General features: G+C 47.0%; 1 long non-coding RNA gene across 1 annotated transcript; it reads left to right on the top strand.

Annotated features, from left to right (window-relative positions):
- Positions 1 to 1,102: 1,102 nt before the first annotated feature.
- LOC308059933 lies at positions 1,103 to 15,633 on the top strand. The gene is made up of 2 exons (XR_013926521.1): positions 1,103 to 1,242; positions 5,342 to 15,633. It is a non-coding gene; the product is annotated as an uncharacterized lncRNA (long non-coding RNA).
- Positions 15,634 to 17,048: the final 1,415 nt, after the last annotated feature.

Genomic DNA, 17,048 nt, shown 5'->3' with positions numbered 1-17,048 from the left:
GTGGAATATGTCCCTTTGTACAAATTACAAAATGCTCCATCTGTGCTAACTGGATTGAAATGTCAGCCTCATGGTTGGGGTAAGCCTAGCAGAATTTGCGTTTAACAATTTTCAAGTATATTAGATTAGCAATTATCCTGTTCTGGTTTTAAATTCTAATTTCACCTTTTTTCTTACTGCTGCAGGATACAATATTCATGTACTGTTAAATCAAATACTTCATTAACAGCACCAGAGATAAATATTGAATTAATGGAATAATGCAGGTTAATGGTAGATTCATGGGATAATGCTGGAGAATGCTGTGTATGAATTATGCTGGCAGCTGAATGGCTGACCCTTGCTGTGCTCTGACTGCAGGTACAATAAAAATAGCCCCAAAATGCTAAGCTATCTGATATTTAAATATTTACTGGGAGTAGGTAATAGCTCATGGATGCAGACAGATGCTCAGATGGAGTTGGACAAGCCATAAGCACTGAGTTTTTCAGGCTCTCCCTTCCTGCTAAGAAGCAGCAGAACCCACTGTTGCTGCTGCTGAAGAAACGCTCATTTCCACCCCAGAATCTCCCATCTCCTTCAGCCCTGTCCACTTGGCTTGTAGCTCCTGACAAAGGCATCTCGTTAAGGCTGCATGAGCCTCTGCAGTGCAGCAGCCAATGAAAAAATAATTTTAGCAAAAAATTAACAGCCCACAACTCCCCTTCAGAAATGGCCTGAAGCAGAGACCTGCTGAAAGGCAGCACAGCCCCACGCTTGCAGAGCTTGCAGAGATGTGCTGCCTTACAAACTGGGCAGCATCCGACATGGTGCAAGGGGCTGTCCCCGTCTGCCTGTGACAGAACCCGAGGGCAGGCAGAGTCCACCACCAAACGAGTGGGAAGGGCAAAAAGCCTACCAGGACATGCTTTTAAACTGTACCCATGTCTCTGCCCTTAATATTTTTTAACAAGCCTGTCTAGCCAGTTACTGTATTTTTTACCTGACTTCATGAATATTTTAAGTAGGAAACTCATCCCACATTTGTTTCTTTTTTCTTTTCTTCCAGGAAATGTGTGTGTGCAAACTCTCCCTAATTGATGTAAATATGGAGGCGGAAGAGTTTTGCTTCATTGTTACAAATTAAAAGTTCCCTGACATTTCCCATCAGCTGGAGAGAAAAGCGATGCAACTATAAATACATCACAAAGCCAGCAAGTCTGCTCTGGCATCAGCGGCATGCTGCTATCGTGACACTGAATGGTGAGGCTCTGAGGTGTGCTTGTTGCAGTGGAGAGTAATAGCATGGTGGCCCTGGGAAGGTAATTCATGGCAGGGGATGACTGAAAACTTGGGCACAAGGGCAAGGAAATGACCATTAGGGCTAATTCCAGCTCGGTGATGCCCCTTTTGGCTTCCCCAAGGCTTAAACTGGGGAGAGGGGTATGGTTAGTGTATCAGCATGGTGAGGCTTGCTGGGGTCCTGGCTTCTGCAAGACAAAGCTGGTGAAATGCTCTTTCCTGTGACCTGCAGAGCTGCTGCTGTCAGGGTCAAGCTCACTGTGAATGTCTCTGCCTGAAACAGGTCTGAGTGAGACACACAACCACATGGAAGCAACGGGGTGGAGGCTGGTGGGGGGAGACCTGCAATGAGGGCAGGAACAGGACGACTGCGTTCCCACAGAAGCCCACCACCCCTGCTTTATCCCTCCTTGAAATCCCATCTGGTCGGGACTAGGGAAGCCCCAAAAAAGAGTAGAAAGATGGAAAAGTCTCCTTTGCCCTGTGGTCTCCCCATACAGGGACCTGTCCTTAGCAGGGAGGAAAAGGCACCATGTGTGGGGGCGAACCCAAAGGGCGGCATAGTCTGTGCTAACCAGGCGCTGCAGATAGTTATGACACCCTCTCCACCCCAGAATAAAAAGGGTGTAGGAGTCTAGGGTTGGTATACGCTGCAGTTCACCTCTGCCTTCTCGGCTGAATGTCTTCTGCATGGATCTACCCATGTGGGGCTGACTGAGACACAGCTATGGCTGGAACAGTTGGGGTAAAGCGAGGCAACAAGCACAGGACTTCAGGTGAGTGGCATAAATCTAATCCTGTATGATGAGTTTGATTGCATTTAGACTTTTTGAGGTGGTAATGTGAAATATCTCATGCCCGATCACCCAGCTCGGAGGTCTCTCCAGCTTCCCCTGGGCATTAGGGTGCCTAGGAATGCTTGGCACCCCCCACCGATGCTCCTTCAGGTGCAGTACCACTGTGCTAATGTTTGGGGTTAATGCTCATGCTGCCTTCCCAGGTCGTTTCACAGTTAAGTGCACCCTGGCTTTTGGTGGTGGATGTCTAAAATTCCAGTGACATCCTTTTCCATTTTACAAATCCATCAGGCTGCAGACACAGTCGGGTACAATGCGTTCAGACATCCAGTGCAAGGAAAACTAATAATAATACCAATGATTTTTATTGGCTTCACACACCATAGCTTGTACTTCTCCTCCCCAGGGCCAGATGAAAGTTTTGTGGTGTTGTTTAAGAAAAAGCCCACTTTGGCACCATAGCTGGCAGAAATATTGAGAGCTTCATTTCTTCCCCTTCCCCCTTACTTCCTCCTCTTGTAATCTTTGATAAAGAAAAAAGTGTTCTCCAAAAAAGGTATGCTAATTAACAATTAATTCTTTTATCTTATAGTGCCAAGACTGTAAGACCTGAAGAAGATGTAGAATAAAATTAGTGGTAATTAGCTTTTTAGAGCATTAAATATACAGTGACATGAACGACGGAGAATTAACATTGTGCATTTATTTTTAACAATATTTATACAGGCAGTTTTTGAACGAGGCCCTGTGGCATTAGCTTTTACTAATACAGGCAAAACAGCAATGGGAAATAATTACATTTAGTCTGCATTAAGACAGCACTATGCAAATCAAAGGAATAATGAAGAGAAGCCTGTTAATAGGGTTTTTGGAGACTCTATACTTGAATATAATATTTGGGCTTTGTATTCCTCCGAAGTATTCAGAAATTACCACCCTCCATCATTTCAAGCCACAGGCATGTGGCTTTGTATAAACATCTCTGGTATGGATCAGAGCTGCCAGCCAAGGTGCAGGTTTCCAAAGTGGTGGGTTGGGCTCACTGTTTGGTGGTTTGGGCTGTTTGCTTTGGAGGGGACCCCTGTGCAGGAGCCAGCGAGCAGACAAGGATGCATGGCTGCATCTCCCCCTGGTCCCTCCACAACACAGCCACAGCCCGGCAGCGCGGGGCATAACCCAGCGCTTCTCTCTCCGGTCTCTGTGGAACACCTGGGCACCGTCGTGTATTTCAGCACCGACAAAACCATTTTTCTGGCTGAATGTATTTATTCTTCACTATTGCTGTTTCAGTCTTTTGGGGCACCTCTGGGAGCTGGTCTTCATGTTAACACGCTCGGTGTGTGCTAACTGCCATACAAACCACTTCATCAGTGAGCCTTCTGCATGCACATGCCTCACCCTCCGGAGTCGGGGACACAGATGAAACCTCCCTCATCCAGACATTGGCAACACTTGGAGAGATAAGGGACAGAGAAAACAAAAATTTGGCTCCTGATCCGCTGAAACGCCCATGGATCATCCATCTTCTGTTATTGCTCCAGCAGATGCAGGAGAAGGAAATGGGAAGATCTGTAAAACCGTGTTTGTGTTACACAGTTTTACTGCTAATAGGGTGTGCTAATTAAGAAAGAAGCCTCAGCAGATGAGTCCTTGAAACAGTTTTTAATTAACGCTCTCTCCAAAGGCAGAGTCAGAGGGAAGAGAGGGGAGCAGGGTGCAGGGTCGTCCTCTGGCTCCCCCAGCCCAGCATCCACAGCAGGAGCCCAGAGCCCTGCCGCCCACCTTGCACACTGGCTCCAGCCTGCCTTCAAAAGCATCGGTGTTAATTAAAAGAGAAAAGGCATCAGTGACAGTTTTCAATCAGGTGTTTAATGAATAGCTGACAGGTCACTTAATGCAATCAGTCCGTTGTCATTTCAATGAAGTGACAGCAGGATGTATATTAATATCGTGACCTCTGTTTCAGAAATCCATGGGGGGATGCTGAAACCTCCTGTCAAGGTTTTGCAGGGCTCGGCTACTGCCCTCTGCTCTGTGTCAGGTGTAAATCACAGTGTCTGAGGCATGCCAGGTCTGCAGCCTGTGGGTGACCCACACCAGGGCAGAGACACCCCTGAGGGACTGTGGCCATGGGCGACCCACGTTTGAGTGGAGGAAAACCAGTAACAAGTAAAGAGCAGCATCAACCCTCACTGCCTACAGCCTTCAGTGGGGTTGGTGGGGAGGGGAGGAAAGTGTTCAGTTGTAGCTGAGCCATAGGGAATGGGAGGTAATATGTTTTCCTAAGTGTTTTTTAATTGTCTTGTCATTTTTTTTTTGGTGTTGTTTTTTTTTTTCTCAATACCTGAATGAGGCATCAGAAGTTGGTGTTAATTGGCAAGAAATTAAATTAAGCAAAAACTCCCCAAGTTGAGACTGTTTTGCCTGCAGCACGCTGCCACGGAGCATGCGCTGGGCTGCTGCTCTGTCATCCACCCTACACAGCTGGTTCTTACCACTCTATTAACGTGTTTGCTCCTTAGGTATCATTCCTTCTGGCAAACAGGAAAACCAAGAATTTAAAATAAACAGAACTTTCTTGGGATGGGAAAACAGGAAAAAAGAACTCAGGCTCACTGCATTTATATGTTAACGGTCCTCACCGAGACATTTTTCCCGTCTCATTTTCTTGGAAGGGGAATTTTATTCCCTGATGGACAGCCTGGAAGATGATGATACTCCCCTTGCAAAATGATTGCAAGGCAGGCAATGACAGTTCAAACCCTTGCCTCGCTCTGCCAGTCTCTTGACAACACTAATGGGACCGCCAAGAGGGCACAAGAGTGTTATTTTCTCTCCACAGTCCATTCAGAGCCTGCCTTCCCGCAGAGACAGCCCCCGAGTCCCAGTTAGGCTCTAGTGGTTGTGATGACTATGGTGTGGCTGCATGTCCTTTATCTTCAGACCCACCTGTCTCACTCCCATCTGGATTATTTGGTGGTAATTATCATCCTGTGACCTGTTAGGCTCTTGGGAGATTAAAAGACCCATTCCTTCCAACAAGATAGAGGTCACAAAACCCTCAAATCTTGTTCGCTATGGGACCATTCAGGGAAACTGAGCTGTAGGTGAGGCTTAGAGGTATCACAAATAGAAATCAGACGGCAAAAACGGGCAGGCGGAGAAGCCTTTGCAGTGCCCTTTTCTCAGAAGAAATGCTGAGAGAATCACGGGGTGCCACATTCGGGTCCTTGAACTGAATCAACTCTGTATTTTTTTAACAGCCACAACCTGAGGAGGAGAAATGAAAATGGTGTGTCCGGTGCTGATCTTGAACAGCCACATTCAGCAATATCGGATACAAGCTGCTGTGGAGAGGAGACTGAAAACCACTGTGCTCCCACCTGCAGGTAAGTCAGACTGAAACACTCGTCCAGAGAGGAAAATGTTCCTTGAACCCACTTTCCCTGATCCCTTTCTGCAATTTTTTTTAATTCTCTTGCTGTGTTTTTCTGATGTAGTCTTTCTTTCTTCCTGCATATTTAAGTTTGCTTCCTATCTCCCACCTGCAGCTGAGTGGTTGCACTTCTGCCAAGATCGCACATAAAACAAAATTAGGAAAGGAGAGATCAGCTAATAAGCAGTTGCTATTTATTATGGGAAATTACAGCTTTCATGTCTTCATAGAGCAAACACCTGTCAGCTCCAAACCAGAGACCTGTTACGTCTAAATACCTTGCTTAAGTGGGTGGATAGGCTTAAATGCACTCATAATCATTCCTTATTTTAGCAGAAATTGCTGCTGCTGTCCTTGGTGTCAGGGGACAGACACAAGCAGTACGGGGCTGTACAGGGACAGGACGGGGCCCCCTCCATTCCGTGTGATCTGCAGCACCTGGTCATGGCACCTCACCTGGCACCACCGAGAAGTGGCTTCTCTAAAGCATCACAGCATGATCACCAGTGAACAGCAAACACCGTGGGGTCCATCCTCATCCAGGCCAGCAAAATTTTCATTGCAGAGATGGAAGATGGCCACTTAATTAAAGAGAGTGGGCAAGCGCCGGACGATGCACTGCCTGGCTAAGGCTGAACATGTGTGCTGCTAGTAATAGCTCTGGCAGAGGCATTCCTGTCACCAGGCCTTGGTTTGTGTTACAAAGGATGCCCCTTTTTACAGGCATGGGAAATGGAGGCAAGAGGCACGTGAAGCAACCTGAGAACAGTAGATTTTCCCTAATTATTAAAAATTAGCGATAAGCCCAGGCCCCAGAGTCCCACTTCTATTTTCAAGTACTCAAAGGGCTTTGCCATCCCTGCTGCTTTCATTTATCACCAGCATATTGCATTCCTGCAAGAGAGTCCTGTTTCAGAAGAACCATCCACGCAAAGACCATCACCTCTACTGGAGCCTCCCAGGCCCATTGTCCATCCCAGTTATACTCTGGCAGGCCAACGTGGTGCTTCCCACAGATGTGTTCAAAACAAACAGGCAGGAGTGCTGGCATGGCTGGGTCCCCCATGAGTACTTGAGGTCTAAGGTTTGTTTAAGACACTTGTGCTTTCTGTCCTGTGCCACTGCATCTGAGGAGGTCCAATTTGTATGGTCAAACTTGCCTTACTTGCAGTATTCCACCCTCCATCCCACTCTGTATCCAGCTGCTCTGTAAGAGAGGGATGGAAGTTGTCACCTTGTGAGGGCCTTGCTTCTGCCCTTTTGTAACTAAAGACCTTTTGAATGTCAGAGCTTTTGAACATCTCTTGTAAAAAATTTATAAGCAGAACCGTGTTGTTGTCCCATTCTACAAAGAGGAAGACACCCATGGAGAGCTGAGGAAAATCACTGGTTTGGGTGCTTTGATGTCACATCTAGCACAAAACCTCATTGCTATTCCACCCCAGCTCAGGGAGCTTTGCCAGACTGCTTTTCTGGGCTTCTTGGAGTGCCTGTTTTGTAGAAGATATGTGATGGAACTCACTGGTGAGGAGTGGGTATCAGTGATGTAGATACTCGCCAGGGAACAACAGGAGATGTAATACTAATTAGGTGACTCCAAAGTTCCTATAACCTAGATCAGCAATGGAGCAAAATCCCATGAGCTCCAGAGCACTCAGCTCAAATCTCTGGAGGGCTGAACACTGAAGCTGTGATTTCTCCCCAACTATCGAGCATCACCCCCACTGCAGAGACGGCTGCAGGACGTGGATCCAAGCACAGCATGTGGTAATTCACTGCCAGCAAGGCTTCCCAGTGTGGACAGCCGCACCACATGCCAGACTTCCCACAAAATGCAAGGATACATGATCGTGGCTTTGGGCCAGTGTCTCCTGTTCACACACTGGAGCAGAAATAAAGAAAACATTGTCAAAAACAAAGGCCCAAGTGATGTTGGGAAACATCAATTGCCTTTTACATAATGTAAACCAGCCTGGCATCCCCAGGGTGCTTGCCTGTATGTTTTGGAGTTTGCACAGTATTTGAGAGAGAGCCGACAGTGTGCTGGGAGGTGTAACTGTTGCTATGGCTCCCTAATTACCTTCGGAGAGGTTACCATAGAGAAAAGCCCAGAGCTGTCTTTAGGAACAATAAACCTTCAACTTTGTTTACATGGACTTTTCAGTTTTTAAATAAAACTTTACATGAGTCAGAAATTGAGCCTACAGCCCACCGCAGAGCAGGGAGGATTTTACTGCTGCAGAAACTAAAGAAATATTTCAATATTTGTTTCTCTATTTCATATTGCACTGAAACAGTATTTTGAGAGGCGGGGTGGGTTTCTTGGTTGGCTAGCGAGTGAGTTATTTGATTTAGGGTTTGGGGCACTTTTTTTTTCCCGTTGAGAGACCAGAAACATTGCGAATCATGTCTGGGAAGAGACAGTAATGTCTGGATGTTCAGCAGAGATGGTCTTTGCTGCAAGGCTCAGTTACAGAAATGGAAAAGCTCTACCAGAAGTGCATCAGCAAAGTCACACCACCAGAGGAGGTGACAGGTTGGCAGCGGGTGCATTTTCCTGGACCACAGGAGATGCAGGTTCCAGTGCAGACACTGGAGAGATGCCAGGGAGCCCTTTGCCTTTTGACCTCAGTCATAGTTAGCCAAAAAGAAAACAGCCTGGTCTTTGATGATGGGGCAGTCAGGCCCTGTTTGCTGTTTCTGGCCAAAACAAAAGAGGTATTGTAGGTCTAGGAAATTTTTGCTTACAGAAAAGATGTTTTCCCTCAAAAAAATCAGGTTTGAACAAACCTGCCTTTCCAACCTGCTTGGCAGAACCATGGCTTTGTCCAACACTACGCACTGCTTTAGAGCTTCCCATGAGGGGATGTACAGACCCCAGGCAACATCAAACCTGCTTGTAGTCATGACACTGCAGCGTGGCTCTTTTGGTGGAAATAACTGACATTTTGTACAGCACTAAAAATCCTTTTGTATTGCAGAAGGGGCATACACAGTTGCAGCACTGAGAAGAGAGCACCAGCTCCCATCAGCAGGCTCTTGGTGAGGGTGGCTTCATTGTGCAGGTCATTAGGTAGGAAGGTTGTTGAAGATGCTGCTTGGGACCAGATGGCCACGGTGTTTTACAAAAGGCACCCTGGGATGGCTAAGCACCTCATCACCACAGTCAGAAGCTGACTCCCCACGTCACTGTACCCTTCCATAGGTTGACAATCTCGGGTGCTGAGACTCACCTTGCCAAAACCTGGCTGTCTGCAGGGTTGCCCCCAGGATAAGCCAGTCCTGCAGTCTCCCTTCACACCTCACCCACCTCAAGGGAGGGTGGCATGGGTGACCTCCCAAAAGTATTGAGATTACAGGGCAAGGGGGCTTTCTCCAGTTTCACGGAGATACTTGCAGTGTCGGCCACACCAATGCGGATCTGTTCGGTAGAGTCAGTGCTGCCTGGGCTGTGTTTTATCTTGTCTTGAAATAGATATCTACACTGGTTAGAAGAATTGCTCCTCGCAGTACCTGTCTCTCTTCACTGACTTTGAAAGGAGTCTATAGGGTCTAATTCAGCTGTAGCAGCATACTTCACTGATTTCTATCTGAGTGAGACAAATCCTATCCTGAAGTGCTACCTTTAATTTTTTTAGTATCTAAAATGACTGTGCATCTTAGTGATGAGGCAAACATGGAAAAAAACCACCTTTTGACCTCTTAATTGACCTCAGCGGTACCACTGACTGGAAACTTTTGAGGGATGCAGATAAGTTTCAGCATTTTGAGAAAAGCCAGATGAGGGTGGCCACGAGTTAGTAACGGGTTAAGAATTAAGAACTGATTCCCACAGAGTATCACCTCCCATAGCTTGGTACAAAAAGGAATTCAGAAGAACTCTCCTTGCTGTTCCAATGATATCCATAACTTCCCACAACGCTGTCAAAAAGACGGAGAATGCCATACCAAATTTTTGGCATCAATAATATAATAGTTTATTAATTCTACAGCAGAAGAACTTAATTGGCTGTGGATAAATTATGAACATAGCAGGAGGCAGGGGAGGTCTGCATTCCTCTCACTCACAATAAATGAAATTGAGTATTATTAATACATAGCAAGATTAAAGCAATTTCCTTCTGATTCATGGCTCTTGCTTTCTCTAACGACAAGTGAGGTGGACAGAATTGTCTGTTTCTGCTTTCAAGTCTCAAGTATTTCCACCAGATTTGCACTTGCTTTCTGTCCTAATGAAGAGAGGGTGAACTGTTTCTGCCACCACCTAAACCCAGCCATAGGTGGTCAGAGCAGCAGGGACTGCACTCGGCAATTGTGACATTGTTTTGTGAAAACTTGCTATAACATTTTGTCTTGGGTGATCCATTTTCATCAGCGGATAAATAAGAAGTTAAAATTTCTCATGTTAGCTTTTTATATAATCTAAATTAAAAAATGTTTTTTTAAAAAAAGGAGAAAAGCTTTTGCAACCAATCAAGCTGACTTAATGACTGCTAGTGAATAAAAGAGTACTGGTGCTGTTTTACACTGTGTACTGGCATTGAAATGCTAAATAACCTGCAGACAAGTGACACTTCTAAGATGCCCTGCCAAGAGAGGTCGTTAGTCCTTTCCAGAAATAAAAGGAACAATTCCACTTTGCAAACAAGCTGGAAAAGTTGGAAAGCAGAAGAGGAAGGAGATCACAAGGGAGGTCAACAAACATCCACGGAGTCCCCCTCTGCTGAAAGGAATGCATCAGATGGGGCAAAGATGGGGCAAAGATTACAGCAGAAGAGAAAGGTTGTTTTTTCAACATTGGAAACATGACAGGCTGTTCAGGCTTCCCAGAATAACCAGTGACTTCTAGAGCAGTGGAGGTAGAGAGGGACCACCTGCAGATGGAAGCAGATGTGAGGCTATCAGGGACTGCTGGTGATTCAGCTAGGTCAATGGTCCTTTTAACCTGGGTTTGATACTAATGCATTCATGTTGCTCATTGTTTGAAAGATATTATGGACACACTGCCATGAATTGGGTGGCCCTGGCTTAGAGAATGTGGCAATGTCTCCCTCTAGTAGCTGCCCCGGCAATGAAAATTGCCTCTGACCTGCTGGTTTTGATTAAGTGAATTTTCTGTTTCCCCACAAATAGAGAACACTGGCTTTCACCCTGAGGATATTTGCTTTGATTCATACTGTCTGTACATCTTCTGTATGGCTCACTGAACCAATGTGTCTCTGACTGCAGTGCATAATAATGCATAGCAGCAGTCCTGGCCACGGAAGGAAAAATGTACATTGTGCGAGAGCAACAAGGATGCAGCTCCATTTGTCCTGAGCTTACTGTTATCATTTACATAAGTAAACACGAGAACAAGGGAAATGTGAGTCATTCCACTGATTCAGAAGCATTTTACACCCTGCCTGCTGGAATGGAAGTGCCCCGAAAGAGCAACAGACAACAGCAGCTCTACCAAGCAGCCCACCAGCTATACAAATGTGTATGTCACGTTGTCTCTCCGTGTACTTTCTGTAATACTTCACCCCCAATTTCGTTTTCATAGCTCTGCAATGACTGGGTGCTCAAAAGCTAGTAATTTTTTCCACTCAATGATACCAATTGTTCTAATAGAAGCTATTACCTCTCCCTGCAAACCTTGTCTCCATGGAATCCTCAGACCATCATGGTCAAAGCACCACTACCATTTTCCCCTCTTGCACATCCATCTCATTAGCACTCCTCCATCACTCAGGTGCCTCACCACATTGTCCTCCAGGAGACTTCCAACAGCCCTTATCTGCCACCCCAGCTGCCCCCACTCTCTGTGGGCTCATACCGTGTAGCATTCCCTGTCACATTTCTCTCCTCAATAGCCTGTGAACAGACCCAGACCTTTTTCACAATCCTGCATGCAAGAGTCCACTCCTATACCTGCAGCCTCTAACTTCCCCTCTATACCCCCCCCTTCCCTCCTGGATTTCACAAGGTCCCTTGGTGGCCCATCCCGTGCCCAGAGGTGAGCAGGCTGCAGTCTCTACACCAAGGACACCCAAGTGCGGCAACATTCCTTTGGTTTCGCAATTCTCTTTAATCTCAACCCTACAAAGAATGTGCTTTTAGACATGAGATCCAAGGTCCAACTACTGATACAAACGGAGGGGTTGCTGCAATCAAATGCAAAGACTTCTGCCCATGCTGACGGCGTGAGTTTGTTTTATTCTCTTCTAAACCCGGGGATTGGATCACTCTATGTTTCTCTGCAGAACTGTAAATTGAAACTAAAGAGTAGACTGAAAAGGAGCTGCTCATATCCTATAACCACTGACCTTCCTGAAGAACTTTAATGCCTGAAACATCCTAAAATTTGTTTTGAATCAATTCAATATCACCTCAGCACAAGGCAATCTCTATATCTGAAAAAGGCCGCAAGGAGGAACAAGACTGGCAGTGTTGCAGGCAGGATTTTGATTACAAGACTGTAGATACTACTTCCTAATGGGATTGATTAAAAGCTTCAAATTTATTATCCTTTACATGGGGTCACTTTATCTAGGGGTATGCCTTTTTATTTTTCCTCGCAGGTGCAGGTTCATCACTTCTGCTGATGCTAATGGAAATCACATATTCTTGCTGGCAAGAAGGCCACAGAAAGTGACACAAATCCTTTTACCCTCACATCAAGTTGGAAGTGGCTTTGTCCAGAACAACAGAGCGCCTGTATCAGAAAGCGCCTCAGTCTGAAGAGTGTCTTGCAGTACGGTGGAGAGAATCCTGTGCTGAAGAGGCCGTTGGTGATTTCGGGTGAACCGCCCTTTGCACTGCAGGCTTTTGACCTGTAAAACTCCACAACCCCCCTTTTTCCTGACCCTCTTTTCCTCTTAGTCATTTGTGCTCGGCACAGCAGGAGTCGGCTCTTGCCAAGTGATGGGAATTGCACCTAATGCAGATCTGGGTCTTTCCAGCGTCTCCACCTGTTAAGAGTACACAAGACCTGCTCCCTTTGGTGTTTTACAGCATGACTTGTGCTCAGGTACAATTTCTCAGGCCTGACACCACTATTGCACGGTGCCCCGACTGGAAGCTCTGTCAGTGTCATTCCTGCTGATGCTCAGATTAACTTCCCAGGACACAGCCAGCAACGGGGCTCTCCATTGGCCTGTACCGAGTGGCTGCAAAATGCCATGTTGGACCCGAACCCTCAGTTTGCTTTCCAGGAGTTGGTGGGCCCCCAGGGGGGAGCACTGAAGAGAAAGCAAGACGTTGCAGTAGCAGTGCAGTGCACTCTCGCTGCTTCTCCCATCTCTGGACCACAGATGCTCCTGGTGCCAGCCAGCCATGGGTGTTCTGCTCCTCCTGCAACTCCACAGCGGAGGTATTCCCATCCTGATACTTGGATCGTCTCACAGCTGCTTCATTTCTAAGGGTATAAATTATGTCCCTGGCAGGCCGGGGAGAAGCTGATACTTTGCAGCTGAGCCCACTGGCTTGTCAAAGAAAACTCAAAAAAAAAAAAAAAAAAAGGAGGAAAAAATAAAAAAGGGTTGGAATCATGAGGCATGCCAGCCTGGGAGCAAGCACAGCTGGTGCTGGTCAGCACTGACACCAGTGAAGTGAGCTGACAGCCTGAGGTCAGGAGGGGTGTTGCAGGTGGACACTGCCCTGTGTCCCAGACGTCACTTATCCTGGTCACTGGGGAGCCAGCACCATCTGCAGACTCAGGTGACAACTGTCAGAGCAGCCCACGGCAGCGAAAGGGCTGTGCTGGAAGCCTGAGCTGCAAGCTGAAGCAAACTCACCTCCACTTTGGCGCTGACAAGATGCTGGGTTGTGGTTGTCAGCAGAGGCTCTGCGGTAAAACAGCCCAGGAGCCCGGGCACCTTCTCCTGCCCTTAGCCTGTGCCCAGGGCTCAGGGGCCAGCGGCGCGGGAAAGCAAAGCTGTGGCTGGACTCCAGCCCAGAGCCCTCTTGGTAACACTGGCCACGACAAGAATTTGAAAATTTGAAACTGCTTCTTACTGGTCCTGGCTGAGCAATGATACTCTGTGAGGAATTAATAGCTGTATTGGTTGTCTAAATTCCTGGGAATGATGGATCCCTGATGTCAGCCATCAGTTAGCAAGAGGAGCATCACTGGAAGCCCAGCTGAGACCCAGCTTCTATAATTTTCCCCTGCAAAGACAACCTCATTTTACCCATTTCACTTGCAGTTAAACTGAAGCTGGTTTTCCCCCTCTGCCAGGGAACATTAGGAGTTCTTTGATTCCTGACCTTGTCCATGCCGAGATGATTTGCTCTTCCCTTGTACTTCTTGACAGCTTCCTCTTTTCGAGTCTGCTTCTGCCCTAGGCTGTGTTCTCCCCTCGGGCATCTCGGCACTTGGCGCTGAGAGGTGATGGGTTAGGCATCGCTGATGATTAAACAGATCAGTATCAATGCTTCTCTTTCCTCCTCCTTAGCCTAGATACCCTGGTAGCTATCACTCTCCCAAGCCAGGCATCCTCCACTCGCAGTCGGGCCTGAACTCTGCGTGATGGATCACCCCTCCAGGCAGCCGACAAAGCCCTCCATTAGCTGCCAGAGCCCTGGCGGTGGCATCACTGTTAAATTGAGTATGTAGTACCTGAGGCTACTCTACCAATAGACTTCACAAGCAGCTCGGCGGGCATGCTCTCCCGCTCTCCTGCTTAGACAATGCTCTCCAGAATGGATGATGGCAGGCAGTACAGATGGGAGGGGGGATTTGATTAATAAAAGAAGCAATTCTTACTCCCCCGCTCTGCTCTCATTACTGGCATTTGAAAGCTAGGATTCACATTTCTTCTGAGCTCTGGTGTTGTGTACAGATGTGAAGCTGTGTCTCTCGGGAGTGCTTCCACCAGCAGAATTCAGATGGGAGGAAATGGGCTGGTGACACCCAGCAGACAATAATCTATTGGAAAGTATCCTCTGCAGATGTGCTTCCTCTTCATCAGCACTTACTATTGTTATCAATAAGATTCCTTCCCTTCTGCCCCACCCAAAGCTAAAAAGGGGCTGATATTCTATCTTCCTCCCTGCCCACCCCCCCCACCCCCCCCCCCCGAAGGATGAAACAAATAAGTGAAAGAAAAGAAAGAAAAAGTGTCTGTTCTGGGTGGGAATGACTCCCATGTGGAGGAGATGAACAAGACTTCTGGGTCACACTAGTTCCACTGAAGCCTAGATGCTAACTTTGCTAGGCAACATCTGTAGAGCTGTTTGGTTCTTAGGTTTTAACCATGGCATGCCCTTGCTGGCTTCCACCCCCTGAATAAAAGTGGAGCAGAAACTTCTCCTGGGTAGGCTTCAGCGCTCCCCTGGAGGTTCCAGTAGCCTTGTGGGCTGTTCCTTTTCAGCAAGGCAAGGCTATGGCAGGTCTGTCATCTTTCCGCCTCGTGGCTCTTTCACCACAAGCTGTGTTTTACCAGTCAGGCTGTGAGTGCTTTGTACACAGCATCTATCCCTGGCCTGCTGGAGGGCAGCACCCAGTTCATCGGCACCTGAACTCAACTGGGTCCTGAGCGGCTGACCCACCAATACAGGTGCTCAGCCTGCTAAAGATGACCTTGCACTCAGAGTGGGACCTGGGGTCTGCTGAGTTCTACTCATCAGTGATGGCGTTGAGCCTCGTGACTGCTTATGCCCCTCAGTCTTCTAGATGTGAGAAAGGGATGCTGCAGTGATGTGGCATGTAAAATATCTTGGGAGAGCAGAGCAGTGCAAAAGGAGAGCTGGTGCCAGTGGAGATGGTGCTGTCTGAGGCTGCAGTGTAATGGACTGAAACTGTGAAGGTATGTGGAGAATTGAAGATAGCACTTCAGAGGTCCTGCAGCATGAGACCTTAATTTAGTAGAAATTCACAGTGCTAATCTCTCTAAACAGCTATCCTTTAGAGTGTGTGAGAAACCTTGACTCTGACCTAGCTGTGAGCAGGCAGATTGCCAGGAGGTGTAAAAGGCAGAGGTCTGCTGACCATGGAGCAGCTTGGGCCATCACAGAGCTCCTCGGGAAACCAACACCTTTCCCACAGGAAATGAGGCAGGAAAACCTTTGGTTAGAGTGTTTCAAGTGAGGGGGGTTGTTTTCTTGTACTCTATTTCCTTTTTTTTTTTTTTTTTTTTTTTTAATAAGAGGAACATGCATCTTGGGGGAGAACCCAAAACAAAACAAAAAAGTTGGCAGTGTTTCAACATATTGAAATGATCCTATTTGTTTCTTTCCATCCTAATCTGTGAATATTTTTTTAAGCAAAAACTATTTTTCTGTGCTAATGTGTTGGGGTGTGGCCTTCTTCCCCACTGTCTTGCATTTACTATATTTTGTCTGTAAAAAAGTCTATTTTTCCAGTTCCAAAATCCCAAACAAAACATGTTACGTTAATTTGAATCCAGAGTTGTTTTCTGATGGCTCTTTTTGGAAGGGTTGTTTTTCATTTGTAGTAGACCTCAGATATTTTCAGGAAAAAACAATGGCAAAAAATCATTTTTAATAGTGAGATCTTATAGCTAAATACTTCATTGAAGAAAAGGTCCAATGTGTTTTTATTGCGCTGCATCTGATTTAATGTATTAAACCTTCTGAGCGCTATCTTTCATTTAAATGGCCCTTTTTCTCTATTTGATTCAGGGAGGGTTACTGGAAAAAAATCCGATTCATTTTTGAGGGAACAAATGCAGGCAAAGGTTTCTTTCTTGAGCAGAATGAAAATGAGAATTTGAGTGCTCTCTCCCACCCTGGGAGCTCTGGAAAACCTTCTAAAAACCAAACCAAAACAAAAAAGGAGCTAACCTGAAACAGTTGTTTCTGTCTGAAATGGTTTGGTTTGTTCTGTTTCCCCCCTTGAAACAATACCAGGACTAATGGGGCAGTCTTCACATTTATAATGTATATATGCACCGTCTCTGACTTTTGGGAGCTCCAGGAATATGGGAAGGCCATGGGATGCCCCATGAAGAGAGCCAAGAGGTCCTGGAGGAGGGGGAAGGGACAGGCTTGCTCCAGCTCAGAGAGGCTGGAGGCCCTGGGCATGCTGGCCCCATCGCATCCCTTTGGGTACCGCATTCCCTTGGGTACCGCACTCCTCGCTGGGGAGAGCCTGGGCTCCGGACAGGGCCCCGCAGGCTTGGGGTCTGCAGCCCGAGCCTTTCACCAGTGCTTGTCCCTCAGGGTGCAGCTCTCCGTTTGGGCACTGGGCTATTCCCCATGTCACACATGCTACCAGACATCAACCATGCACCTGGGACTCCGCTTCAAGAGGCAAGAGCATGCCAGACAGGAAAGCTGGGTTTTCTTTTTCAGTCTGTCTTCATCCTCCTCTGAACTGCTTCCCTCCTCTCCTCATCCACCCCAGCCTAAGGCACTTGGGCAGGTGTTTCTAGCCAAGACCAAGCAGATGATCCCTGGCAAGCTGAGCTCCAGCCTCACCAACATGTAATCCCTCTGTCCGAGCCAGACACAGCCGGATGACCTGGGGATGAGTGAGTCTGCATGAATCCCGTGGTGCCAAGGGGCTCTCTCCTTGCTATTGATATTTT

This window comes from Falco punctatus (assembly GCF_963210335.1).
Source record: "Falco punctatus genome assembly, chromosome: 3".
Classification (NCBI taxonomy): domain Eukaryota; kingdom Metazoa; phylum Chordata; class Aves; order Falconiformes; family Falconidae; genus Falco; species Falco punctatus.
Note: the sequence above shows the minus strand (reverse complement) of the source record. Positions and strands in the feature narration are given on the sequence as shown.